General features: G+C 44.1%; 1 long non-coding RNA gene across 3 annotated transcripts in view; it reads left to right on the top strand.

Annotated features, from left to right (window-relative positions):
- Positions 1-485: 485 nt before the first annotated feature.
- Positions 486-26,039, top strand: part of LOC123362836 — a 430,380-nt gene continuing 404,826 nt past the window's right edge. For all 3 annotated transcript variants that reach the window (XR_006576592.1, XR_006576589.1, XR_006576590.1), the window contains exon 1: positions 486-679. This is a non-coding gene — a long non-coding RNA (uncharacterized LOC123362836). The remainder of the gene's footprint in view (positions 680-26,039) is intronic.

The raw sequence follows: 26,039 nt of genomic DNA, 5'->3' as shown, positions 1-26,039 counted from the left end.
ATCATGGGGTTTATGAACAGTAATAATTTGGGGTTCTATTTGTTTTTGAGTCTGTAGGATTCACATGGTCTAGCTTTTGTCTGAAACCATAAAGACTAGAAATGTTATTATTATTATTCAAAGGAAAGCTGATCTCACAATCACATGACCACAGGAGCTGGGGCTTTAAGAGAAAACACAGAATATTGCAAGACTCATGAACCTTAACAGCACTTTAGAGCCACAATGCTAAGTGAAATCAAGGGGAGAACCTCAGCCCCTCTAAAAATCATGTTTCTAAAGTTTTCCTAAGCCTGTCTCAATGTTTCCCATGACTCCCTAAAAGAACCTTAGAAACTAGGGCTGTGCTCTGCTTTATGGGGCACAATCTGTAGTCAATAAAAGATTGCTTGTTTGCTCCTGTTTGAAAGAGACAGTGAAACTAGTGGGTTGCAACTATTTGCAGCTCAGCAGGGGTTTTCCATGCTGGGGGAAGTCACATGAGCACTGTGAGGAAAGGGAACAGCTGAGGAGCAGAGAGTTGACCCTAATGACTTATCCTTTCACCTGTGGTTGTGCACGCTACTATGTTTGAAGGAGTTACCAGAGTATTTGGAGCTATGCTGTAATCCAGACTGTTCTTGGGGGATATCCACCATTACTGGACCCTAGCAAGCAGCTTCTGCCCAGATTCTTAAGAGTGAGTACCTAATATGTATGATACCACAGCAAATTGAAGTTAATGGTCTCTGAACCAGAATGGTGCCTGTTGCAGTAAAAATGGGAGCCAGCTTGCACCCAGCTGCTGCTGCAAGTTCTGAAATTCCCACCAGTACTAGTGGTCAATGTGTGTGGTTTATGTTTCACTTAAGTCAAATCTTTAGCTGATTTGAATGTTAGTGAAGCGATGTTGACTTATGCTAGCTGAGCATCTGGCACTAAATATGTATTTTTTCCCCTTTTAGAGTTGTAACAGTTATTTTAAAATGAACTAAACATTCCCCATCGGCGTTTGAAACACACATGTGGTAGCATTAAGACTTTTACTTTGAAACTGACTATAAAGAGAACTGAAAGTGGCTTCCATTGCTTTTTATTACCCAAGCTGAGAGAAATGTGGAAAGGAAAAGAAAGGGCATAAGTAGTGACAGGTATGTTGGATGTTAAATGTTTTTCTTCGAAATTTTTAAGGCATTGTTAGAAACAGGAGAAAGACATCTGGTTACAACATACAGGGCTAGATCCTCAGCTGGCATAAATCATCATATTCCATTGACTTGAATCAGTTATGCAGAGGAGGATCTGGCCCAGCATTTTAAGTATCCCAGTGTATGTCTTTAATGTGAAAATGAACACATTACGGCACATCTGAAATTTAAATGATACCATCTGTATCTAAGTTGGTAGAAAACCAGCAGAGCCTCTCCTTGGCGGGTGGTACATCAGTTCAGGCTAGAAACTATAATAGAGTGGTTACATTCTGGCTCCTAGTACTATTGATCTCCGTAGGTGGGTATGGGGGTGGGGGTTATCTTTAAACCACATTCACTAGAGCAGAGTGGGAACCAGAATTTCCATCCCACAAGGGGGGAGAGGAGGAAATCACTTGAAAACAGAATAGAAAGCCAGAACTGCGAAATTTTTGGCGGGACAGTTAAAAAAATCATTTTAGAAGGACAAAAATTGATTTTTTTTGTCTGAATTTCTGGTGGAAGGTCCATGGTTCTGTGGCATAACAGTTGGCACAATGGTGCAGGGACCAAGGAGCTCTGGAGCTTGGTACCCTGGGGAGCCCCAACAACTATGCTTCCCTGCCAGGTGGACTCCCAAGCAGTCCTGGGCTGGCAGGAAACCAGCCTGCCTGTCTGGTTTCCATCAAAAATTTAAATGGAAGTGATGTCTTCCTGTGGCATATGTCTATTGAGTTGAATTAGCATTTTCCTATGGAAAACTCTTCCACTGGCAAATTTTTGATCAGCAGTAGTGTTAACCTAATGAACACCAGGAAAAAATTGTATTTTAATATGTTCACTGGTAGGGGTCAACTCTCCTGGGTATTCTTTTTAACACATGATAGTTAACACACTTCCCCCGCTCCCCCATTGACAAGGTCCTTGATGAAATTCACTCCAGTGGCTGACCCAAGACATAGGCATCATTTAAGCACTATATGGAGGGTGCAAGTGGGCTTTACATGAATTTTCCCCTTAAAATGCACCTCTCTCAAGAACGGCTTTAGAAAGAGGTAGGCCTGCTTGAGCACTGAATGGCTATCTAGGTGTGTTCTGTCTTGTTTTTTATACACAGAATGGCTTCCTTTACTATGTTACTACCTATACAAACCCTGAAGATAATTGGGTAAACTGGCAATAGCAATGTAAGAGGCACATATATAATGGATGTGCAACTTATTAGGTTCCTGCTAGCAATATCCATCCAAAAATATATTGACTGATAGTCTTGGTGAATACGTAAGAAATGTCAGATATCCCAGGGAGGGAAATTATTCCCAAAACTTGGTATAGTAGCAGGTAGAGCTTCAGGTATCACGGCTGGAAGCCATCCCTACATGCTGTGCATCTATAAACTCTCAGCAGACGCTTAGGTACTACAGTGATGAACTTACTGCCAATGCAGATTGATCTAAGGATAGTGAATTTATGTCCTATCAAATACCATTTGTCAGACTTCATATGACATCCACAGTTTCCTTTTCATGTCTTGTCTCACATTTTCCTGGATCGTACGCTCCTCTGGGCAAGGCCCGAGACTTCCTCTGTGTCTTGCAGAGTGCTGTCTGTGCTTCATAAATAATGGAACTGATACAGATGTATTCAGGTAGGTTGATAGTCATGGAGGTCAAGTGGCAGAAGTCTGTGCTGTGGGGTTGAAGTTTCAGGGCTGCTGTAAATGTTCATGCATGATGGGGTGTGGGGGAGACTGGTGCATCTAATAGAATGTGAGTGAGGAAGGGTGGCCTTGTTGTTGACTATGATTATGGAGACATGAGCTTGATTTCTGCTGTTCCACATATTTCCTCAGTGACCTTGGGCAAGTCACTTACACTCTCTGTGGCTCAGTTCCCAAACTGTAAAATGGGGATAATAGCAGCCATGCATCCTGGAGCTGTGAGGCTATATTTTTTAATATTGGGAGGTGCTCAGGTGTTAGGGTGCTGAGGACAATGCAAGTACCTGGGAGAGTTGGGGGGGAGAAAGGGGGCAGGCATTTGAAAATATATTTAAGGTTCCACCCAGGTATAAGGAGCTTGTTGGCTTAATAGGGATGTATTCTTATTGAGGCTGTAGTCTTTCTTCTGTAATCACTGAGTTCTCATTGGGCATTTTAAATACTAGTATCCTTTTGTGCTACACTTCCTTGGTGCTTATGGACGTAGGTATGGAAGAATGGCAACGGGTATGTGGGTCATTATCCCTTGTGTGGAGTGTAAACCCTAGGGCTACAGATCCTAATTATGAGAACAGCTGTACTGGGTCAGACCAATAGTCCATCTAGCCCAGTATCTGACTGTGGCGAGTTCCAGAGCTTCAGGGAGAGTATACAGAACAGGGCATTTGGAATGATCCACCACTGTCTTCCCTCCCTGCTTCTGGCAGTCAGAGGTTTAGGGTTGCCCAGAGCATTGAGTTGCATCTCTGACCATCTTGGCTAATAGTAGTCACGGATGGACCTATCCTCCATAAATTTATCTAGTTCTTTTTTTTTGTTTTTTAACCCATTTATACTACACTGACATAGTATTCAAGGTGCGGGTGCACCAGGGACCAGAACTGAGGCTGGAATAGTAGTGAAGAGTCCAGCTCTTTTGGTGCCCTGTGGGATGATATCCTTTCCCTGTGCCCCCATAGGCATAGCCTATAGTTATACAGGCTGTGTACTGGGCACAGCAAAAGGTGAGATGCACACCTGTTCAGGGGGCCAGCATGAAACCTATGCACCACGTACATCCTACTTTCATTGGTGAAGTGGGATTTACCAGTAAAGGGCTTAGTTTAGGCCCTCTGCACAGGGGTGAATTTCACCTTAAGAGAATAAAATCCAAGGACCTGATTCTCCGATGCTCCTCAGCTTAAGTGGGTGTCAAATGTTGCTTCTCTGATCCGTGGGTGTTTTATATCCGCTTTCCTCAAATGCAAATGACTTCACAAGCTGCAAGGCACTCAGCCTTCCTTCCTTTTTTTTTTTTTTTTTTTTTTAAGTTCAGTGGCTGAAATATCTTTTCTGTTTATGAATGGTTTTTTTTCTGTAACATAACCCATCTAGTTCAGAAGTCTTTAAAATTCTACTGAATATATGACTCTCAATAGATTTTGGAAAAGAGGCAGACCTGTAAAATTCCCTGCCTACCAAATTCTACAGCCTCAGATGTCAGACAACTCCCTGCCCAGCTCCATTTAGGAGTATACCATCTAGGTCAGGCATTCTCAAACTGGGGGTCATGAGGTTATTACACGGGGGGTTGCGAGCTGTCCACATCCACCCCAAACCCTGCTTTGCCTCCAGCATTTATAATGGTATTAAATATATTTTAAAGTGTTTGTTTTTAATTTATAAGGGGGGTTACACTCAGAGGTTTGCTATGTGAAAAGAGTCACCAATACAAAAGTTTGAGAACCACTGATCTAGGTATACTTGATCCTCCCTCAGTGCAAAGGATGGACTAGATGACCACTTGAGGTCCTTTGAAGCCCTACATTTCTGTGATTTATTCAATATGAATTCCTGTTCTCTTTATTGATGAGTGGTCCTACTAACTTCAGTGCATGTCACTGGGAATGAGGATACCCGGATTGTTTTCCCAGCTCTACTGCTGACCTGCTCTTTGACTATGGGCAAGTCACTACTAGAGTTGGGCGAATCATGTAATTTTCAATTGGGCAACTTTGAAAAGTAAATCTCAAAATCATTTTGGGTTGGACTGAAAATGAAAATGTTTCAAGATTTTAGCAAATCAAAACGCTGAAAAAAAATTCATTTGGGGTTGAATGAAATGTTTCGTTTAGACAAAACCAAATATTTTGGTTTCCACCATTTTTAAATGTATTTGAATGCTTTAAAAATAAAGGACATTTTGAAACAAATAGGCATTTTAAACTGTAAACTTGAAATATTTGTGCAGCTAATTTGCATTCCCACCCCCAAAAAAAGGTTTGGAATGAAGGTCAGTGGAATGTTCACTAGTAGCATCTGAGACAGTAGGATTGGCTCCAATCCTATGTTTTTGGGGCAGCTGCACATCAAAATCCAATTCCTGGATATTAATGAAAATGCATTGTTATGGGGACCTTTGTTCCCTAGTAATCTGCTATCCTCAAACTGTCAGAATGTCTTGAGAGCAGACTCTGACACTGAACGGATGGGTATTTTTTTGCTGGATAATTCTAGCAGGACACTCCAAACTGAGGCCAGCATTAGATTCACTACTTGATAGATACAGAAAACATGTTTACCTTTGGCTCTTGTAAGCTCTTTGGGAGTGGGACCGTCTTTTTGTTCTCTTTGTACAGCACCTAGCAAAATGGGGTCCATGACTGAGGCTCCTAGGCATTACTGCAACACAATAAATATTACCAATGATAATATGGTTGAATTTCTCAATATACACGATAATGTTAGCATGTGAATGTTATAAGGGATATAAACCATCATGCTTCAGGATATAGACTCACCCCTAACTGATGGGGTCAGGAATCAACCCCCCCCACCCCCCCATGGGCAGATCATTCCATAATGGTCATTTAAATGTTTTTTTGTCTCTGAAGCAGTGGGGAATGGCCATTGTTGGAGATGGGATACTGGGCTAAAAGGACCATTGGTTGTATCCTATCTGGCAATTCCTGTGTTCCTACTAGTTGTGAACTAGTCTCTCAGGTGTAATAAGAAATGAAGTTTCTGAAAAGGAAAGAGTGTGAAAGTTTTGAGGAGAAGGGGAGCCTGACGAAGATCAGCTCATAAGAGAATTGTAAAGGTCACCATGTCTATTACGACAATTCATTGTTTTCTCTCTTGTATAGATTAAACTGTAGCATTTTAGGCCAATGCACCCTATATACGGAATTGAGATTTACAGTCGAAGACTCAACCTTTTAAAAAGTATCAATATTTCAAAAGCACAAGAAAGTTGGTTTACAAAATGTTCCATCATGTTAAATAATGTATAGATACTTACAGAAAAAACAACAAATCAATTGTTATTTCAGGTTTATCTCTAGATGAGTCCTAAAGAAATGTCAACAAATCTCTTTTTGGTGCTATTTCTATTATACACATTGAATGGTTTGTACCGTTGTTGTTTTTTTGTTTTTTTTTTAAATACAGTTTCATTTCTGCTTCTCCCTTCAGAGAGAAACTTTGTGCACAGTGGTCTTGGAGATAAGAGTAATTCCAAAGGAACGTCTGATGCTCTGTAATGCATTCAGAGAGGTCCTTTTTAAAATTTCAGAACACTAGCAACAATGACTGATGGATCACAGCCTCATTCTCTGTGTTGCAAGATAAAGATCTCAGTAGGGCAGTGTTTCATAACCTTTTCAGGATGGCGAGCCCTTATTCAAAGTCAAAAACATCTGTGATTTTTTTTTCCCTCCCTTACATTTACTAGGAAAATAAGAATATAAAATTTGTTAATAATAACCATGCATTATTTGTGTGTGTACGTGTTTCAAGGTTGACAAAGAATACTTGACCTTGAGGGGGTAAGGAGTGCAGTGAGCAAGGGTGCGGGGGAGGGAGGGGAGATTTTTCTTTGCTTCACATTGTACTAAAGTTTTCCAATGCCTCACAACCTTCTTATTGCCTTTTGTGACACTCTCCTGAAGTCACGACCCGCCTGTTGAGAAACACTGCAAAAGTCTATTGTTAGGATGGGTGGACCAGCTAGCACTGGAAACAAAGTTTAGAAAATATAGGAGAGAGGCTGTTGTAAACGGTGACTTTGTGGACAATTTTGCTTCTAGACAAACCATTGAGCACAGCAATATTTAAGGGCCTGACTCTCACTCATGTGAGAGACATTTAGCCCTGTGCAGAGGAGCCACATACGGCTCATGCACCAATTAATGCGTCAAAGTACAGCTTAAGTAAAACTTAAGTGGTGCATAGACCCTTCTGCTGGCCATCTGCACAGAAGTCAACTTCACTGTGGACCTGAACCTGTCCCCTTTGAAAGTCACTGGAAAGACTTCTATTGGCTTTAGTGGGAGTTAGATTAGTTTAGTACTTACTATGCAAGTAGTCCAATTGATTTCAATGGAGTTGCTAGAGGGGTACGGCAGTTGTGGTGGCAGAATGGAACCTTCATTTTGCAAATTTAAGAGGTTCAGATAAAGACCCGAAGGTCTGATGAGTCACATGAACTGGATCTAAATTCTGAACTTTTTGCTATTGTTAGTGGTACAGAGCTAATGAAACTATGGGTGATCTAGCTAGATTATCTTCTCTGATATATCTTCTGATCATTAATCATATTGTCAACAAATGAGCTGTCTATAAACCAACTTGTTATTTGTAACATGCTTATAACATCTATTGATTATTTATTAAACCTTTATAAACTATTGATTCATAGATTCTAGGACTGGAAGGGACCTCGAGAGGTCATCAAGTCCAGTGCTCTGCCCTCATGGCAGGAGCAAATACTGTCTAGACCATCCCTGATAGACATTTATCTAACCTACTCTTCAATATTTCCAGAGAAGGAGATTCCACAACCTCCCTAGGCAATTTATTCCAGTCAGTTAGGAACTTTTTCCTAATGTCCAACCTAAACCTCCCTTGCTGCAGTTTAAGCCCATCGCTTCTTGTTCATCTTAGCCTCTAAGGCTAGAACAAGTTTTCTCCCTCCTCCTTATGACACCCTTTTAGATACCTGAAAACTGCTATCATGTCCCCTCTGTCTTCTCCTTTCCAAACTAAACAACCCAATTCTTTCAGCCTTCCTTCATAGGTCATGTTCTCTAGACCTTTAATCATTCTTGTTGCTCTTCTCTGGACCCTCTCCAATTTCTCTACATCTTTCTTGAAATGCGGTGCCCAGAACTGGACACAATACTCCAGTTGAGGCCTAACCAGCACAGAGTAGAGTGGAAGAATGACTTCTCATGTCTTGTATCAGAGGGATCCGTGTTAGTCTGGATCTGTAAAAGCAGCAAAGAGTCCTGTGGCACCTTATAGACTAACAGAAGTTTTGGAGCATGAGCTTTCGTGGGTGAATACCCACTTTGTCGGATGCATGACTCATGTCTTGTCACAACACACTTGTTAATGCATCCCAGAATCATGTTTGCTTTTTTTGCAACAGCATCACACTGTTGACTCATAAAGATATCCTTATTGTGACTTGTGACCAAAAATTTAACCTGGAATCCATCAAGTGCCTGACTGTGATACTTACTCATGATGCATACTACTTTCCACTATAAATATTCCCACTGAAATAAGTGGGGTTATTTATAAAATGCTACTTGTGGTAAATAAGGGCATCATAATCTGATCCCAAGAGAAAATAGATGTGGTACTCATTGTGAAGTCTTTATGATCTCCTTTCTAAGTATAACTGCATCTTTAAGGTGCCTCCTATTAGAGAAGGAGAGTAAATTTAATTTTCACGCATCTGTCAATTCAAGTGACAATGTTTTGTTTGAATTGCACCAGATTTGAGAGAAACAGGCTATGAATATCAGAGCATATATGGCTGTGGCACTAATGTGGATGGACACCTTATTGCCTCATGAATTTGAACAAAAAAGGTAGGGAAGTGCAAACGACCAGCTGCCCATTAACACTTAATTATTTTGTTTGAAAAATGAAGTTGACATAAACCAGTGATTTACAAATGATTTGTAAATATCTAGTGTAATGACTCAATTAAAGCTTTGTAAATATTTGCAAATCGGGGTTTGGAATTAGCTTATATAATGCATGCAAGCTATGTAATCTTCCAATTTACTTATCGATGTCAACATTAATTTAAGTCTTCTGTTAAAACTAGTTTACATAATTTTACTTGCTGAGAAAGCAATGAGGCGCACAGTCACATGTGCCCTGAAAGTGCGCCTAGAAACATCTGTGCATCTAAAATAAGGCCCTGATCCTTCAGTCTGATCTGTGTAGCTGTGCAGAATCTCACTGATTTACATGGGACCCTGGGTGGGTGTAAGAGTCCATCCATGTTGAAGTCAAAGGAGCATCACGTTCATGTGAGAGATGCCTATGGAGATCAGGTAGCCAGATTTAGTGTCTAAAGGTATATCTACACCACAGCTGGATGTGTATCTTCGAGCTTGGGTAGATGTCTGAATGCTAGCTTTGATCACAAGCTAGTGCACTAAAAATAGAAGTGTGGTCACAGTGGGATAGACTAACGACCCTGAATACAATCTCACGGGGGAGCCTCTGAACATACTCTGACTAGCCTGTCCCTGTGCTGGCACTGCTATTTTTAGCACACTTGCTTAGTCAAAACTGGGATGGGGATGTCTCCTTGAGCTGGGAATTACACCTCCCGCTGCAGTGTAGATGCTAAAGCATTTGAAATGTCAAGTATTAAGTAAGGCTTTAGTTGTAGAGAGTCTTTAGAAGGAAAAAAACAACCCCACATTTCTGTGGTTTATCAGGCAAGATCTTAGCACAATCCTTGAGTGACATCAGTTGGCCCTTTTGTATATAAACTATTTCAGTCTGCCTCCCTTTTGCACCTTTCCCCTTTAACTTTTGTTGTAGGTTTGTTGTGACATTTTTGTAAACTTTCAGCCACTTCTTACAGTTTGGCGGGCAATTCGGGGAAATTTCTAGGCCAAATGATCACAAAAGTGAATTGGAGAACTGAATGAGAGGAAACCGGAAACTGCATTAGGAGACAGGAAACCTGGGTTCTGTTCCCAGCTCTGCTACTGACCTGCTTATGCTAGCCTGTTCGCCACTCTGCACTGCCCCCTCCCTTTCTTTGGGTACATCTACACGTCAAACTCGAATTGCAGTTCCTACTTCAAGAAGACATTCCCCTGCTACCTCTGGTCAAGCTATTAGCTACGAGGTGAGAGGGGTCTATAATGTCGTGACAGGTACATACTTCGGCTGGCTTGCCCCTCCCACTGCTCGTGATGTCGCAGCACATTTTAAAAAAAACAATGTCGTTAACTTGATCAGAGCTGGTGCTGCTATGTTTCCTTAAGCTGAGAATCACACCCCCATCTTAAAGTGCAGCTATACCTTTTGACCTATCTTTACAATCTAGGTTGTAAGCTCTTAGGGACAGAGACTGTCTCTCCCTAGGAGCAAGTTCAGTGCTTAGCTTAATTCAGCCACAATTTGGAGTATTACCTTAGTACAAATAATGTGTTACAGATGTTAATTTCATTTTAATGCACCGTTTTTCATACAGCTTCTTCATAAGCAGCTCCACATTCTTCAAAAACACTTAAAAATAGGATTTATGTCCCAGTGGAAAAAAGATCTCTCATCTTGCTCCAAATGCATTTTTTTCCTAATGTTTAGTGCATGATTTTTTTTCTCTGCACAGAAAGAAATCTTTCATAAAATACTTTTTGTTGGCCTCTTATATTTTTCCCTGCTCTGATGTATTGGATCCCAATCTTATGTCATACATAATCCATGTGACTCAGATATCCAAGTCCTTTTGATGTAAAATAAACACTACTATAATTGTAAAGGGAAATCGTTCCTGCCCAGAGATGCTGTCTTTAAATTAAAAGACGAATAGTCAATATGATGATGTTAAAGTAAAAGAGATAATGGAACCCTGTTGTCATTTTCTAACAGTTGGATTTGTTGACTGCTACCTGGGGATTTTGAGTTATGACAGTTTTGAAGGTTGTCTTTGTAGCTTTGTGGTGAATAGTTAAAATAAGTACATTTATGTAACACCCAATAATACAGTTTTTCAGGCATAATAGACAAATTGCTTTTCAATTTAATTTATTTGGTATTGAGCTCAAATAAAATGTAGCCCTATATGTTAGCAGGGTTATCAGAAATGACTCAGAGAAGAATAAAATCTTTTTGGATGGCTCTGTAGACCAGTGCTCAGACTTTTTCAACTGGGTTACATTAATATCCTCTTAAAGCCAGTGTGCCTGAAAAATCACAAATGCCACAAAACCTCATAGCTTAGAGTCTACAATTTCAAGGTCTTCCTGTTATATCTTTCTTGCCATTTTCATGCCCCATCTGATCTTTTGTTGTAACAGATATGAATTGCCTAACCCTTTCCATTGTGGAAATAGCTTTCCTTGTGTGTCCTACTCCCTCATGAATCCAGCTCAGCAGAAAATTGTCTCCTGCAGCCATACAATAACATCAACAACACTGTGAGCTTGATAAATGGAGCCGTGCAGGGGGGGAAAAAGAAAATCTTTCCCTGTTCTGCCTAAAATTAAGTGGAGGTAGTTTGGTTTCTTCTGTATTAACACACCAGAAACTTGGCTGAAGATTGAGAATCTGGGACAGATTTTACGAGATCTGGCTTGACGTTTGAGTGACCTTGTGTGATTTATGTTTGTAGGTGGAAACTCTACAAAATTCAGTGATTTATCTGTTTGTTTTTTGCCTGGCTTCACTTGGAACCAGGGAAAATGCGGTAATGCAAACTGGAACTTGGGCACCATGGTGATGAGGGACATATAGGTTCCTAGACAGAACTTCGGGGGCCAACTACACTGGGGATAAATGCTCAGTTTGGAATTAGATAGTATTGATTTAACTATCTAGATTCTTATATGGCTGTGTGATGGGGTGTACAAACCCCTTACTGGAGAACAAGGAGGTAAGCAGCAGCTCTGGTCCCAGGCAATCTCAAAGCTGCACCTGCAAAGCCTTCACAAGCTGGAGAAGGAGTTTAAAAGGGGAAGAAGAGCAGCTTAGCAGGGGGCTATAAGTGGAAGGCAACAGATCTCTGCTCTGGGGAAATAACAGCCCGGGCGAGCCCTTATTGCCTGATACCTGACTATGCTGACCTGAGAGAGGAGAGACTGGTGACTGTGGAAGGTCAGAAACTTTTTTCTTTTTGGTTCAGTTCTTTAATTTACTCTGGGGGGGGGGGAAGGAAGCAAGGCAGCTATTTAGTACCCCAAGGTGCAGAACTTAGCTGCCCACCACTGAGGCCTGCATTAGAGCCCAATGGAGAGGGTGCAGCCTGGGCTTTCTTATCAACCACTGAAGGTGGGACAGCAACCAGAGCCTACCCTTGGCAGGGAACCCAGCTAGGAAAGACCCTGAATACAGAAGTGTCCAGACTCCAAGTCGCAGAGCTAAGGAGAAAGCCCAGAAGTCCTTACACACAAAAGACTTCTCCATTATTGCACTGGTCTTTCTGTGTATGCTGAAAGGGATGGACTACAATGTGTGATCTGGACAGAGGGCAAAGCCGGAAAAGAAGGGGGACTGACCCCACAGGATTAAGTTGTAGAAGAAGGAGGAGCAGTCTGGGAGGGGGTTCACAGCCCCACCCCTGCCTGACCACTAGGCAGCAATGCTGGTGAGGGTCACCTTTGACAGGTGCCTGTCACTTGCCAGACTAGTCACACTTACTGCTGTTTTAAATAAGGACTTCTTTTATGAAAGGTAATCAGCAATGGGCCAGGAATACTTTTCTCTTCTTATTAGCCAGAATCCTGTGCATAAAACATGAAAGGACTTCATGCATGTAAAACTAAACTGGCTCTGTATTAAGAGAACAATTTACAGAGATGCCATAACTGCAGCTAGCATGCCAGCCATGTGCACACAGACTGACTTGCCAATGCCTCCTCCAAACTCTTCCCTCCTGAAACCTGTGCTCCTCCAAGTTCCAGGCAGGTTGCTACTGCCCTGATATAATCCTTTTCCTCTGAGGCTCTAAGTACTCCTGTGCAAAGGGCCAGTACGAGATTGGTGCAACATTTAGAGTTTCGGTAGAACTCAAATGGTGGATAATCTCTCCACTGGCCCTTTTCACTCTATGCATCCAGAACACTAGAAGCCAGGACTTCTTGAGCCAATCTAATTACCAGTTTAAGCAGACACAACTCCATTGAAGTCAGTGGAGTTGCACCAAGTTAAATCATTGGTGAATTTTGCCAAAGGGCTCTATTCCTATCTCTGCCACTGACTCTGTGTAATTATAAACAAGTCTCATGCATCCAAATGTTCAGAATTGGACAGTGATTATGTATGTGTCAATTTTTGGCTATATCTAGATGTGTTGATTTCCCCCTTGCTGCTTACACTAACTTCAGTTAGAGCGGTGGTGTTTAGTACCTCGTAATTGGTCTCCCAGAAACTGAGTCATTCAGTATGAGGACGCTTCTTAAAATGTTGGCCTTAATTCTTCTTACCACTCAGTTTTCGTATCTCTAAAATAAGAATAACAACACATATCTGCCTCATGATGGTGCTTGTGAGGTTTAATTAACTGATGTAAAATGCTTTGAGATCCTTGGATGAAAGAAGCTTTGTAAATGCAAAGTGATGGCATTACGATTTGGCTTTGTACACAGCTATGCTGACGTCCTTGACCAAGGAAATGGAAAAAGGTCTGCATGTAAGCTACGAGCCATCTAAGATCTATGCAGGTCAGAGATTTGGAAGGGAGCTATTGATTTGCTGCTATTTAGAAGAGTGAGTTTCTCCAAAGACAAAAAGGTGTGCTGGATGTTGTGCAAAATAAACCTGTCAGAACACCCAAATCACAATTGCAATATTCCAGTCGGTTAGGTTTGCTTGGCGCACGCAGACAGCTCTGCTTTCCCAGCTGAAAGCAGGCTTCTGTGCTGAGGACATCCAACACCAGTCTTGTAAAATCAGTATATTAAAATAGTGCTGAAAACACCTTTTTAATTAAAGCTCTAAGTAAGGGCTCATCCTAGTAAAACCGGGCACTGGGCATGCCCAGGCAAATAATGATTACCTGTCTTTATCTCCATCCATTACCGTCTCCAGCTGGTTATTGTCTTATTATAGTAGCTCAGTAAATTAGTCAGTGTTCTTCTAACCTCTCAGAGGCTCACTTCGGGTTATGTCTTTTTTACTACAGTGAGTGAAAATTGCAGCTGTTAGATGCTATGCCAACTGCAGTACTCCTAAGTGAAGAATTAATAGAAGCGAGTGGGGAATTACCTTGAAATTGGACCAGGACAATGTGAAGCTGGACTCAGGTGTATTTTTTTTCTCCTCTGTTTCACAGTGTGAGCTACCCAATTATATATTAAAAAAATGAATAGGGAGGTGTTTACTCTTTTCCACGTTCTGTCTTTGTTAGAGCTGGTGCCAGTACAGAGAAATGCACTCAGCCGAAAAACTCTTAGTCCCATCCTGATAGGCAGACTTGTTGGATTCTTTTGCATTTCATATCTGTGTAAGGGACTTGTATGGTGGCCGTTATTGTAGTAGTGAAATCGTTTGTGTTCTCACGCGAGAGAAGGATTGTTGATAGAGAACTGAGGCACAGAGAGGCAGGTTCTCAATGGTATTTAGGTGCCTAAAGGGTCAGATGATGAGATTTTTCAAAATCGTTGAAACCAGTTAGATGCCTAACTCCCATGGAAATCTGACCCAGAAAGGCTAAGTGTGAAATCCAGGCCCCGTTGAAGACAATGGGAGGAAGTTTCGCAATTGATCTCAGTGGGGCCAAGATTTCACAAGTGACTTGCACAAGGTCAGACAGGAAGCGTGGGAATTGGGAAGACTGGATTCAAGTCCCTGAGTAGTGCGCTAACCATTGGACAAATCCTCCCTCTTGTTGGTGCCCTTTATTGTAAAATCTCTCTCGGATAGGTGGGGGACATGCAGGGCTCCAGAGTTTGTTTATCAGTATGGCCCTGATTGTTGCAGGAAGAACCCTGTGGAATCCTACCAAAGCCAATGATGAGCTGCTTAGGCACAGGAGTCCGCTTATGTGGCAGGAGAAGGAGCCAGTTGACCCAGAGAATGTGGGGAAGGAAGTGCAGGGTTAAGGAAAAAACCACAGAGAGGCCTACAGCAGCTTGCTGAATCAGGGTATCTGTCCTTGTTCCAAGAAGAAGGAGTTTCTCAAAGGGCTTCTGGTTCGATAACTTTCAATGGAAATACTGAAAAAAATGAAAGAAAATTGCCATGGGAGGCAGTGTGGTCAGGTGATTAGAGCACTGGACTGGGGCTCAGGAGGCTACATTGTATTCCTGTCTCTGTCACTGATATGCTGGGTAATCTTGAGTGAGTCACTTCACTGCCCCTTTCCTCGGTTTCCTCATCTGTAAAATGAGGACAGTGATACTAACCTCCTTTGTAAAGTGCTCCGAGATCTGCCAATGAAAAGTCGCTATATAAGAGGAGCTAGATTAGATTGCACGTTACCAGGTATTGCCATAATTAAACAAATTATTTAAAGCAGCCTTTACAAGTATTTCTTTTAAAACTGTATCATTCAAGAAGAAAAAGATCTCTTTGTAGATGATCAATAGGTGTAGATAATGTGGATGCTTTGATCATTAAACAGCAGCACAATACACCTTCTGCAAGAGACTTTTCAAACACAGAATCTGTTTACTTTAATAGTGCTCATGATCTGTAGAGATTTTGTAATTCCCTGCTGTGTGGGGCATGTAATGGACTGAGTACTGGCCTGGGAATAAAAGACTTGGTGGATATTCCTGTCTCTGCCACTGACTTGTGGTCTGACCTTGGGCGAGTCACTTCATCTCTCCATGGACACACGTCTATGCTATGCAAAAAAACCTTGCAGCAGTGAGTCTGAGACCCATCCCTCTTGCTGAGTTTCAGAGCCAAAGCTCCAGCCCAAGCAGGAACATCTGTGCTGCTATTTTTAACCCCATCGCATGAGCTCGAGTCAGTTGACCAGGGCTTTAAGACACACTGTCGTGTTGCTTTGTTTTTTTGCAGTTTAGCTGCACCCTGTACATCTGTTGCTCTTCTCTCTCATTGTCTGTGTGGACTGTAAGCTGTTTGAGGCAGAGACTGTCTCTTACCATGTAAAGTGCCTAGGACAATGGGGCCCTCGTCTCAGCTGGTGTCTCTGGACTCTATTATAAGACCAATGATAGGAAGTGTGGAAATCATCAGCACTTCTGCTGCCCCCAAATATTAAAATAACCAAGCGAATAATCAAACGATCAATAAGTCCCATTGACGTACAGGGAAGACACTGTGTGTATGTACACACTGCAGTTAGACACCCGTGGCTGGCCCAGGCCAGTTGATTTGGGCTTGCAGGGCTCAGGCTGTGGAGCTGTTTAATTGCAACGTGGATATTCTGGGACTGCCCCAACTTGCAGGGTCCTAAAGCCCAGGCATGAGCCCGAATCCAGATATCTACACTGCAATTAAACAGCCCTGCAGCCAGAGTCATCTGGCACAGGCCAGCCCCAGGTGTCTGACTGCAGCATAGACATACCTGTAAGTGTGCACCAATGATTCCTTCATCCCATTGTGTACACCCTCCCCTCTCCCAGTGATGCTCTAGTGACATGGAAAGCCTTTCATTAACAAAATCTCCATTGCTTTCAGCAGTATTGCCGGAGCCAGGCATTCGAAACTTGAGTGGCTTAAACCATGAGATGTTAAAAATAACAAATGTTGACAGCTTTTTTTATTTGCCATCTGGTTTTGGAGCCTTTGGGGGTCGTGTTTCCAAGCTTCCCGCTGCAACCATGAGGGCTAGGAACTTAAAGCAAGCAGCTGTCTTGGTTAATCACCTGACTGCAGGAACCTTAAGAAAAACACTGAATGTGGTGAGATTTTTTTCGATAAAATGATTACGGTTGGCAATACTGCTTCTGCAGTGTGGGAATTGGGCACTGCTGTGAGAAGCACACATGAGACTAAAAAGAAACCCTTTAAGCCGCCAGTGGATCTCACTCATATTAGGTGGAATTCATTCCTGTGTACCCAATGTGAGTGGGATCAGATGGGTTTTTTAAGCCGAGGTGGGTGTTTTTCCCCACTCCTTTCACTTGCTTAAGTCCCATTTTCAAACAGGCCTTATGATTTAAGCGGTATATTGTCCTCGTGTTGGCTCTCGGCCCTGGGTGAAATCATCCCAATAAAAGCAGAATCAGACAGCTGCTAAAAGTGTTTTCCCCCATACCCCAAACAGCCTCTTCTAAGCATGGGTTTCATTAGTGTGATCGCAATCCCCAGGAATGAAAGGAAGAGATGCCACCGTTGGCAATAGGGGCAGAGGCAGACAGGCAGTCTGCACTGCAGAGAAAAATGTGTCTCGGAGCCCAGGCCAAATGACTAGTGAGGATCAGGCTGTGGGGCTAAAAATAGCAGTGTAGACGTTCTGGCTTGGTCGGGAGCGCGGGCTCTGAAACCAGCTGGGGGAGGGAAGTTGTCAGAGTACAGGCTCCAGTCCAGGTGGGAACGTCTACCCTTCTATTGGTAGTCCTGCAGCCCAAGCCTTGCAAGTTTATGTCAGTTGGGCTGGCTCCGTCGCTGCGGTTTTTCTTTATAATGTAGACATACCTTAGGCGGCAACACTCTGGGGATGGGAGTAAAAGAAATGCAGATGCACTCATGCCATGCAGCCTGCAAAGAAAACTAATATCAGGGATCTAGAGTTTTATCTTCATGGATCTGAATGACAGCGACAGGTCAGTCTGCTGTGTGTGCAGAAGTGCGAACCCAGGGAAGCAAGGAAAGCTTGGGAAAATGACTGCTGCAATAAGAAACTAAGCAGGCAAGAGAGTTAAACATCTGTGCAGTATACAGAGCAGGGAGAGGCTGTCGTGGATTGAAATAGAAGCACCATAAAGCAATGAACAATGGCTCCTTCTTTGTCCACTGCTTTACATATGTCCCCTTAGAACAAGCCGTAAGTGAAGCAGCAAGGCCAGTGCTGCAGGTAAGAAGTGATGCGGGTGAGCTCACCATCTGATAGTGGAACCTGCTGGAGAAAGAAGTATTTCAGAGAGCCACAGAATGCAACTGAAACCCACCTATAGGCTGCCTATTAACACGCGCTGAAAGTCTTGGCATGAGCTTTGCAGTGAGTTTGCTGAAATCACCCTGGAAATGCGCTCCATTTTAATTGAGGAAACCTCTCCCTTTGCTCTCAGTACAGCTGGGGAGTTCTCCTCTTCACCATTTCAGCACTGGAGATTTGAAAGGGAGTCAACAGCCCCACTCTTCTACCAAAGCAGTTGTCATAAACATATAGCTAAGGGTAGCATAAAGTCCCTCTTTCCCCTATAAAGGGTTAATTCCTCTTATACCTGTAAAGGATTAAGAAGCTCAGATAAACTGGTTGGCACCTGACCAAAAGAACTAATAAGGGGAGAAGATACCGTATTTATCGGCGTATAACACGCACTTTTTCCCCCTGAAAATAGGGGGCAAATGATGTGTGCGTGTTATACGCCGATATAACCTTAACAGGGCCGGCTCTAGGATTTCTGCCGCCCCAGGCAGAAAAGAAAAGCGCCGCCCCCCCCCCAGCGGCGCGGAGCGGCGCCCTAGCCCCTGCCCCACTCCCGAGCAGCGCGGCCCTAGCCCCCCCCCCCCCAGCGGCCCGAGCCCCCGCCCTCTCCCCCCCCCCAGCGGCGGGGCCTGAGCCCCGAGCCCCGGCCTGCGCGAGCCCCCACCTCCCGAGCGGCGCGGCCCGGCCCTAGCCCCCTCCCGAGCGGCCCGGCCCGAGCTGCCTTAGCCCCCGCGCCCCTCCAGAGTGGCCCGAGACCCCGTCCTCCCTCCCTCCCCCGAGCGGCCCTGGCCCTAGCCCCCGCCCCCCTCCCGAGCGGCGCGGCCCGGCCCGGCCCGAGCCCCCGAGCGGCCTTAGTCCCCGACCCCCTCCCGAGCGGCCCGAGATCCCGTCCCCCCTCCCCCCCGAGCGGCCCTAGCCCCTGCCCCCCTCCCGAGCGGCGTGGCCCGACCCGGCCCGAGCCCCCGTCCCCCTCCCGAGCGGCCCGGCCCGAGCCCCCCTCCCCGCGAACCTTATTTACCTTATAAGTGGTAATAATATTAATAAAACAAGTTCTGAGCTACCCTTATTTTGCTTCAAAGTCCTTTATTTGAAATTTAAGTTTTTTTCTTGAAATTTCCCCCTTAAAATGAAGGTGCGTGTTATACGCCTGTCCGTGTTATACGCCGATAAATACGGTACTTTCAAATCTGTGCAGGAAGGTTTTTGTTTGTGTCTTTTTTTTTTTTGTTCTCTTTGAGTCAGTAAGGAACCAGGGCAGGAAAAATACATCTCCTTAAGCATATCTGGACTAAGCATCTAATATTGCAAAAATAGTAAGTAATAGCAAATAAATGCGTTAGATTATCTTTTTGTTTTAGCTTGTGAATTTTCCCTGTGCTAAGAGGGAGGTTTATCCCTGTTTTTGTAACTTTAAAGTTTTGCCTAGAAGGGAAATCCTCTGTTTTTTTTAATCTTTTGTTATTCTGTAAAGTATTTACCATCCTGACTTTACAGAGGTGATTCTTTTACCTTTTCTTTAATTAAAATTCTTCCTTTAAGAATCTGATTTTTTTTTCATTATTCTTATGATCCAAACATTTGGGTCTGTGTTCACCTGTACCAATTGGTGAGGATATTTAGTCTCAAGCCTTCCCCAGGAAAGGGAGTGCAAGGCTTGGGGGAATATTTTGGGGGAATAGGATTCCAAGTGGTCCTTCCCCGATTCTTTGTCTAAATCACTTGGTGGTGGCAGCACACTGTTCAAGAACAAGGTGGAACTTGTGCCTTGGAAAAGTTTTAACCTAAGCTGGTAAAAGTAAGCTTAGGGGGTCTTCCTTGCGGGTCCCCACATCTGTACCTCAGAGTTCAGAGTGGGGAAGGAACCCTGACAGCAGTGGAGGCAGCAAATCTGGGACCCAGACTCAATGTTTTTAGAACATGGGGGTATGAGAGACAGTGTGGTCTAGTGGGTAGGGCACTGGACTGGGACTTTCGGAGACTTGGGTTCTATTCCTGACTCCTATTTACTGCTGCCCTGCTGTGTGACCCTGGGCAAGTCACTTCCTCTCTCCGTGCCTCTATTTCCCCTCCCACTCTTTTTCTGACTTGCCTACTTAGATTGGAAGTCACGGACTGTCTCTAACTATATCTGTGTACAGTATCTCGCACAAGGAGGCCCTGGTCTTGGTTGAGGCCACTAGATGCTACTTAAAAGGAATAAAGTTAGCTCTTAATCCATATTTAAGCACCTAAATAAAAGTGACAAAACCGAAAATGAAAGATGCCAACACCACTGTTTGTGCAGGCAATGTTAAATGCTCTGGGAGCCTTGCCTTTAGCATAAATAGCTCTCCCTATAAACTCTGTTCTATGATTCTGTACATCTGATGTAAATAATTCTCCCTCCACAACAAAAGGCTGGGGAAAGTGCAAATGTATGGCACAGACACAAATTGGGGACTAAACTGAGTGGCATCCCACAAAGTCAGGTCCATCTAAGAGGCAAGGAACGCCCACTTCTCCCGCTCTATCCCATGTTGAGCGCTGCCATTGAAATGAATTGTTCACTCTGTAGATGGTTAACAGATGTCTGTGGTTGTGGGGCATACAAGCCTCCATACAAGGCAGGAAGGGATTAATGGACCACTGAAGGCCCAATCAACCCAAACTGAGACACTTGGTGCAGGAGTCAGGTGTCCAGGGAAGGCCTAAAAGAAAGAACCCTGCTCAGTTGGCGGGGGCAGACCAAAACCAGATGTGAGGCTCTTGTTGTGGGAGAAAAGGTAGGTGTGGTCTGCAGGGGCGGCTCCAGGCACCAGCACGCCAAGCACGTGCCAGGGGCGGCAAGCCACGGGGGGCGCTCTGCTGGTCGCCACGAGGGTGGCAGGCAGGTTGCCTTCGGCGGGATGCCTGCGGAGGGTCCGTTGGTCCCGCGGCTTTGGCGGACCTCCTGCAGGCGTGCCGCCGAATCCGCAGGACCGGGGACCTCCCGCAGGCAAGCTGCCGAAGGCAGCCTGCCTGCCATGCTTGGGGTGGCAAATACCTAGAGCCGCCCCTGGTGGTCTGTCTGAGGGTTCTCCCAGAGGAAAGGGAAGAGTTTGTCTATGTTGCTTCCGATTTGTTTTGGACTTTGAGTGCCATGGGCGGGGTGGAGCTGTAAGGGTATGTCTACACTGCATTGTTACCCTGGGTCTGTGGATCCTGGGCTTTTGGACTTCGGGTTTCCAAGACCATGCTTGTGTCCACACTGCATTGTAAACCTGAGCTTACAATGGCTCGACCTGGGTGTCACCGCCATGCTAACACATCAATACTGTGCTCCCCAGACCTTCTGTATCCAGTCTGGGACTTGAGCTGTGTCCATGCTGCAGAATGACAGCCTGCTGGACTTGGGCTCTGCCCCGCCGCCCAGCAGCATCCTAGGCTCTGATTGCTGAGTGCTTGCTGACAGATTTTTGTGAAGACAGGAGTGGAGCTTGGACTCAAACCTGAGTCGGAGCCTGGGTGTGCGGTGTAGATATGCTCTAAGTGACCTAGCTGGCAGGGTAAGAGTTTGTGTATGCAGTGCGGCAATGCACACTACCGACGTGCAAATTCTAAAGGGAAGGATAGCTCAGTGGTTTGAGTATTGGCCTGCTAAACCCAGGGTTGTGAGTTCAATCCTTGAGGGGGCCATTTAGGGATCTGGGGCAAAAATCTGTCTGGGGGTTGGTCCTGCTTTGAGCAGGGGGTTGGACTAGATGACCTCCAGAGATCCCTTCCAACCTTGATATTCTATGAACCTCTTGCACACCAGCTGGCCCATGTGGAACTTTCTGGTGTGTATCTAAAATTCCCAAGGTATTAGAGGTTGGGCAGAGCAGCCACTGACCAGCTGGGAAATTGAGGATGAGTGACTGTTGCACCATACAATGCTGCAAGGGGGTGCTCCCGTAACACCTGTCTTCTCTGATACTTTTTGGATCAGGCTCTCGTAAGAGCAGCACTGAGGGACTAGATGAGATTCGTTTACCAGGGTCACATTCTTTCTTTATGCATCTGACATGAGAGGCAGGAGGGAAATATGAACATCCCCTTCCACACTTTCCTACACAAACACTGCAGCAATGCAGAGCAAACATTTTATATACCCATTGGAGCAGATGGAGGGGCTGTCATGCAAATGCTGCAGAGTGGAATTGGTAATCTCCATCCTTAGAGGTTTTTAAGGCCCAGCTTGACAAAGCTTTGGCTGGGATGATTTAGTTGGGTTTGGTCCTGCTTTGAGCAGGGGGGTTGGACTAGATGACCTCCTGATATCCCTTCCAACCCTGATATTCTATGATTCTACCGTAGATGAACGGACTTGCAGCTTGGAGTTAAAGAAGTTATGTTCCAGGCTGCAGTAGTTTCCTGTTCTGTGAGGAAAGCTTCATTTGCTCTGGTTGAATGATCTGAACAGGAAAGGAAAAGACTTGAATTGTTTAGTACATCCTAGCTCCAGTTTGATTCACTGCATCAGCTGCTGCATGTAGGTTGTTGGCTTTTTATTTTTTATATATTTATTTCCCCTCAGGGCTTTGGTGAACTGTGAATTCATACTCCATAAATTCATCGTCTCAGAACGTATATAGCTGTTTCCACACATCCTGCAGGGCTGTCTTTTTATTATGACCCATTGTAAAACCTGATGGTGTGTGTACTGTAAACAATGAAAGGGCTCTCGAATAAATGGGCCAAAACTCCTGTTTAAAGTTCCCACTTCCCCTTACTTTCAGAGGCTTCTCATTCTGCAGTAGAAGCTGGGGGAAGGTTACTTTTGTGGTTAAAACACTGGATAGGGACACAGGACATCAGGAGTCAATTCCTGTTTCTGCTACATACTTCCCGTGTGACCTTGGGCAAGTCACTTCAGTGCCTAATCCCTTAGGGTATGTCTACACTGTGATAAAACAGCCGTGGCTGGCCAGTATCAGCTGACTTGGGCTCATGGGGCTGGGGCTGGGGGGCTGTGCACCTGCAATGCAGACATTTGGGTTGGGGATGGACCGGGGGCGGGTCCTAGATCCCAGGCCCCATCCCCAGCCTGAAGGTCTACACAGCAATAGTACAGCCCTGCAGCCCTCCTGAGTCAGCAGACATGGGCCAGTCAGATGTTTTATGGCAGCGTAGGCATGCCCTAAGGTATGTTCACACCGCATTGTAAGCCTGGGTCTGTGGCACCCAAGCTCGTGGACTCTGTGTTTCCAAGCCTGCGCTTCATCTTCCATACTGCATTGTAAACCTGGGTTTGCAATTGCTGGACCAGGGTGTCACAGCTGTACTAACACATCCATACTGTGCTATGCAGACCTCCTGACTTGAGTCTGTGGCTTGAGCTGAGTCCACACTGCACAATGACGGGGCTTGGACCTGAGACACGCAGGACTCAGGATTTGACTCCTCCACCCCCACACCTCCCAGCAGGTTTCTTGGACCTGGGTCCTGAGTGTTTGCTGACCAGGGTCGGACTGATTTGTGTGTGGATAGAAGTGGCCTCGGGATCAAACCTGAGTCAGAGCCTGGGCTTAATGTGGAATGTAGACATACCCTCAGGTGCTTGTGAAATGTTACCCTTAGTCTCTCTGTGCCGTACTTACCTATCTGCAAAGTGAAAATACTCTTTCCTGTCTCCTAGCCTTGGTCTTGTTTATTTAGATTTAAACTTTTCAAGGCAGGAACACTGTATGTACAGTGCATAGCACAGTGGAGCCTTAATCCATCTGTGGCAGAAGTGGGGATTGAACCCAGGTTTCCTGAGTAGAGCTGGGGCAGGAACTGGATTTTCTATTTCACAGGAAATTCTGTGACTTCTAGCTCTTTATTTCCCACCCCCCATTCCTAATGGAAAGAAAACATTTCTAAATTGCCTGTGAAATTCCAGAATATTTTGAGGGTTAAATGAAACATTTCTTGTGTCTAAAATCTGAACACTTTAGTTGAAATCAGAACATTAATTTTTTAAAACGTTTTTATGTAAAGCATGACTTTTCTTTTGAAAATTCATTTTCCATTCTCAAAATACCAAAGCAAGATGTTTCAAAATTACTGAAATGCTTCAGTTAGTGGGTTTTTTTCTAAACAATTTTCACCAAATGCCACACATTTAAAAATATATATTTCAATCAAAATGAAGGTAGCAATGAAAACATTCTGGCCACCTTTACTTCTGACTCCCAGTCAAGTGTCCTCTTCACAGAACCAGCCACTTTTCCTCTCCGTTGTGAAGGTTAACCTTTTTAAATTTTATTTTATGCTTGCTTGCTTTCTGTTTTGTTGAGCATACATCACATGAGATTTCCTTAAACCAGTGTGTGGAGTAGTTATAGAGTTCCTGATCCTCCCCATCTACCGGAGAGGACCAGGATGTGTTGCCCTAGTGAGCTTAATAAATGGTGGGAATTCTATTTCTTTAACAGTTGCTTCTTAAAGCATGGTTCTTTGAGTTTGTCCTCATGGCACACAGTGCTGAAGGAGATGTTAAATCATTTAGCTGGAAACAGGGGACGTTTGTTTAAATGTCCTACAGAAGTTCTCAAAATTCTTGAACATTTCAAGGTTCTCTCTTAACTATCTCCTATCGCTAATTGCAGTCGGGGAGGAGAGACAAGAAATTTAGTTTTTGTTTTGTTCTTTTCCCCAGATGTGTCAATTTAAAAACATTATTAAGCTGGTCTAGTTTTAATTTTGGGAAAGAGCATTTCATTATTAATTCAGAGATGGAGCCATCTAAAATGACGCTTGGGACCTGCCAAAGTACTTTAAGATCAATCTGGGTAGTCAGAGATGTGAGAGTAATAAAACACCTCATCCTTGAATGGTCTCTGACTACCCTTGGCAAAGTGAGCAGGCAGTTTGGTGAATGGCACAATCAACTTTTTGAAGTCCCAATCCCAGGACTTTAACCATAACACCAACTATCCGCTCTCTCTCTCCCCAACCATGCCCCATCCCGTATCCTTTCTTTCCCACACACACTTTTCTCTTATGCAGTAACAGCCACAAAAGTTAAGGCACAGCAGGATGTGACGTGATATCGATACAATAACTTTTCAAGCTTGCCAAGATTTTGCAGTTTTTAAAAAGTGTCTTGCTATCTGCCAACATTTGCTAATTGAACCTACATAGCCAGACGGCATCCACTCTCTAGAGTCTAGAAGAACATTTTCCAGCCGTCTTGGAGCAGAGCAAATAGTAGGGGAAAACTTGCCTGTGAATATTCTTCTGTATAAAGCATACTTTGGATTGTTTGAATCTGGAAAGCACATATATCTGTTTAATTCAGACCTTTGAGTGCTTTTTGTATGATCATTATTGTATTAAGGTATGCCCAGGGGCACCAATCATAGACCCATTGTGTTTGTACAGCCCCTAGCACTTCACATAGAGATGATCCCTGTGCCAAGAAGGTTAGAATATAATTGTAAGACAAGAGACAATGGGTGAGTGCATCAAACACACAATAGGACCCCAAGGAAAGTATGTGACAGAATTGTTCTGTGTGATGAACGGTGGTGCTGCAGCCTTTGAATCATGTGATTGTTCACAAACTGTGGGTTTCAAGCTTGGATGTTCAGAGGCAGTGTGGTATAGTGGATAGAGCACTGGATTGAGCCTCCGAAGACCTGGGTTCTATTCCCTCCCTGATTACTAGGCTGCTTCACCTCTCCATGCCCCAGTTTCCCCATCTATGAAAACAAAAAACTGGTGATAATGATGTTGACCTCCTTTGTAAAGTGCTTTGAGATCCACTGATGGATAAAGACTGCATATTACTTTATTATTAATGTTTTCAGCTTTCACATTGAGTCTGGGTGTCAAACTTGCACGTTGCTGCAGGTGAAATTCAACCCTGTGCAAAGGGCCCTGTGTAACCCTGTCTGGCAAATTGCAGCATTTTGTCTCCCTCTAGTGGCTGGATAATGTTTGCTACTGCCTCTGACCGCTAGTGGACTCGGTCCTTTGACTTTAGAAGTAAATATATGCTTTTAGATCCAGGAGTTTAGGGTTCAGTCTCTGCAGGTGACTGCTCCGGGCATGTCATTACACATACACCGCTTAAATCTTCAAAATAGGGCTTAAGTGTTGTGTGGGTCCAGTGCTCAGGGGCGGCTCCAGGCCCCAGCACACC

The sequence above is a fragment of the Mauremys mutica genome, chromosome 2 (genome assembly GCF_020497125.1).
Source record: "Mauremys mutica isolate MM-2020 ecotype Southern chromosome 2, ASM2049712v1, whole genome shotgun sequence".
Taxonomy (NCBI): Eukaryota; Metazoa; Chordata; order Testudines; family Geoemydidae; genus Mauremys; species Mauremys mutica.
Note: the sequence above shows the minus strand (reverse complement) of the source record. Positions and strands in the feature narration are given on the sequence as shown.